The sequence below is a fragment of the Callorhinchus milii genome, unplaced genomic scaffold (assembly GCF_018977255.1).
Source record: "Callorhinchus milii isolate IMCB2004 unplaced genomic scaffold, IMCB_Cmil_1.0 Scaffold3, whole genome shotgun sequence".
NCBI lineage: Eukaryota > Metazoa > Chordata > Chondrichthyes > Chimaeriformes > Callorhinchidae > Callorhinchus > Callorhinchus milii.
The window spans coordinates 92510750-92514127 of record NW_024704744.1 but is presented as its reverse complement, the minus strand read 5'-3'; the positions used below and the strand labels follow the sequence as shown (position 1 = coordinate 92514127).

The 3378-nt window shown below is 40.4% G+C and overlaps 1 pseudogene; it reads right to left on the bottom strand.

Moving 5' to 3' along the window:
• Window positions 1-331: 331 nt before the first annotated feature.
• Window positions 332-432, bottom strand: LOC121848598 (annotated as a pseudogene).
• Window positions 433-3378: the final 2946 nt, after the last annotated feature.

Here is a 3378-nt window from a genome sequence, read left to right as displayed (position 1 = left end):
AGGCCCTACTCAGGACTTATTAACAAAACTAGAGAGACTGATGTTCCACTAGGCAAAGAGGGCTGACCCGCAGCCAAACCGCTACTCTTCCTCAACACCACGGCCCCACACCATCCGCCCACTCCCCACCTCCCAAATCTCAAAGGACTTTGAGGACCAGAAACCTGTCTTTGCTTCTTCTTTCTGAGGGCAGATCAAACTCCTCAGATGGGAAGTACTGCAATAGCAATCCCAGCCAACAAAGGGTTGAAAGCATCGCTGTTGCCAGGAGGTCAATCCTACACGGAACATCACCCAATTATTGGTGAGATTCTGCTGGGCTTCATGTACCATAGGCTTCCTGGCTATTATTCATAAGGAATAATCAGCTCAAGGAGTAACTGATAAGAACAGATTATTCACTTCATCATAGCCAAAAGGCTGAGAAGTGATGTTCCCAGCTAGAGAGACGGTCACAGTATTGGATCCTTCGTGGCCAAGAAAACCAATGCAATCATGAAGGTTACCATTGTTCACCAGACACTCACCTTACATACACAGTGAAATCAGCCTTAGTTAACAACTTAACTCTGTCATCTGTTGGTTGTGGTGGATTAACAACGAAGGAAGGGATGAAAAGAAACACTGTGAAATTCTGTTCCACGTTATCCTGGTTTGCGAATTGAAGGAGCGCCAGAGGACTAGAAATAGGAACTATTATACCTGAAAATAAACATTTACAATTTGTTTATGGCACATCTTCTAACGTTCTATTTATCTTTTCATGATAACACAGTGCTAACTTTATTCCCTTGTTATAGATTTAGCAATCAGTGGGAATAAACAACACTTTACAAATCCATGCTGTCTATACAAATCCATGCTTTCTGCATAAATCCCAGCCTTTTGCAATGTTCTCACATTTCATTTGTGTTCTGGAACAGTGGTTAGGATAGCAATAAAGGGAGGAAAATACCAATTGTAGTGACTGAAGTCTGTGAGATTACAGAGAGCATCAAAAGGAGACCAATGAAAAGTGCTTATGTTGTGAAGCGAAATAGCGAAATGTTTGCATCAGTTCATTAATAACAAGAATCTCAATGAGTGAAGTTGAACCCATTGAAAACAGATTTGAGTATAACAGTATTATAGGATAGAACTAAGTGTCAATAAATGATTTTCTTCAGTCTACACAACAGTCTTTCACACAAGTCTTTCATACCTGAGGTGCAGAGAAGCCTAGACTTGCTTCATGACTCCGGCCTGACCCATTCCACCTTGAGCAGTCGTGTTTTTGACGAATCTGTTCCCACTCTTTGGAAATCCATTCCCGGAATTCCTTCAACTCGTCTCTTCCCTCACTTCCTTTAGCCACACTTCCAAACTTTCCTCTTTGTCAATTCTTTGGCCATCTTCACCCAATCACCTGCATCGACCCCAACCCCCAGCACGATACCCAGCTCGGGTGCAACCCTGGATTGCACAACTTCCTTGGGACATTTCCTCGACGTGAAAGGCACTATGGGAATGTACATTGAACATATTCTAAAGATGTTAGATTATTAGACTATTTGAGGTGTTTAAGCAGGAGTGAGATGGAAGCTTGAAAAATAATAGTCTGGAACAGCATGGAGTAAAGAGCTGGTCTGAAGGGATAATTGGCTGAGGAGGTTGGAAGAACCAAGTGGCCAAACTCCCCTTTCACACTATATAGTGGGCTTTCACTTCTTCTAATGTTGCACTGCAGCCAGAGTGTGACTCATTGGGGGATTCCTGGAATGATGGACAATAAATTATTAAATAGAGGGAAGCCCCTCAACAACATGGTGTGTGGGGCCAAGAATTTAGACCCCACGTTATAATGTGTCGGTAAAATAACATAGTGTCAGTTCCAGTTTCTTGGTCATCAGTTTTGGCACAACGTTTGCTGGTCAGCCACAACCACTCTTGCTTCTGTTAGCCGCAGCTCCAAAAGTCACTGATATTGCAGTGAATTTGAGCACCAGCGAGTTTCCTTGTAACGAGGTAACCCTGTAGTTATATGAAGATACATGAGAAGGGTATTTTTCTGAGTTGGAAAGGTCCTATGATTCTGTGAAATAATACATTATAATATGGTGTTCCCCATGGTTCAGGGACACTTCACTTACAAAATTGGGCCATCAAGATTACTGGTTTATTGTTTATTCTGTATTTCTTATTACAGGACCACTAAAGATGCTTTTGTTATCACACTGAAGGAACATTTACTCTTACCAGCATCATTGGCACCGGCTGCATATTCCAATAATCGTTTCCGTCCAGTCACAATTGCTTTCAACATATCTGATCCCCAAATCATTGTTGTAACCCAGTTGTCAGATTGATATTGTTTCTCTTCATAACTCTAGGATAATGAGAAGAGATGTTACTCACTGTCACAATTTGTTTGTGTGTAATGGCAGCTTATTAAATGCCCTCAGTTACCATTTACTTCTAAACCTTTTCCAGTTGCTCACAATAAAACTTGTCTCCAGCCATACAACGTTTGCTGCTTCCCACATGTAGAAATGATAACCTCAGGCCGCCCAGATCAAACAACAGGAAACCAGGATGTCTTTTTCAATATTATCTTCCTCAATTATTAGCAAATCTCTCAGTCGAAATGGTTTCCCTTAAAAAATATATGATTTCAATTCATATTAATAAATAACTTGAACACCTGAACAGGAAGAAGGCTTTTTAGTTACAAGACTATTGTTTCAATATTCATTGGAGCTTCATACGTTGTCAGCCTGTCTCACTAGTAGCACTGCTATGCCACCAATTGAAATGAGAAGAGAGTTTCTCCCAGTGCCTGGTCAACAATTTGCCCAGATAAAATTGGTCATTCATTTCATGGCTGTTTCTGTGCCGTTGCTCGGTTCAAATGATTGCCACGTTCGCCCAAAAGATGCAATCGGTCACTGCTCTTTTCAGAAAAGTCTGTGAAATGGTTTAAGACATCTTCCAACAAGTAATGTGCTTTATGACATGCAAGATAATAGTTTATTGTGATAATTTTAATAATAATCCTTGCAACAACAATAACACATTACATTTGTATAGCACCTTTCACATCGGGAGAATTTCCCAAGGTGATGGACGGTCAGGGATACAGTGGCATATCTCATCTTCGAGGTTTCTCAAAGAGCTTCACAGAATATATTGTAAATAGAATTGACTGTGTATTTTGTTTGTGGGCAGATTTTGTGTATAATGAGGAAGAGATCCTGAATTCAATGAAGAAATTATTCCTTTTAGCTGCTCCAAGTGCAAAGCTTGTAACAGAAACATGAAACTGGAATTTGTTGTGTTTGTTCAGATAGAACATAAGTATTTACTCCCAAATTACACCTCAACCATTTGGGACAAACAGAT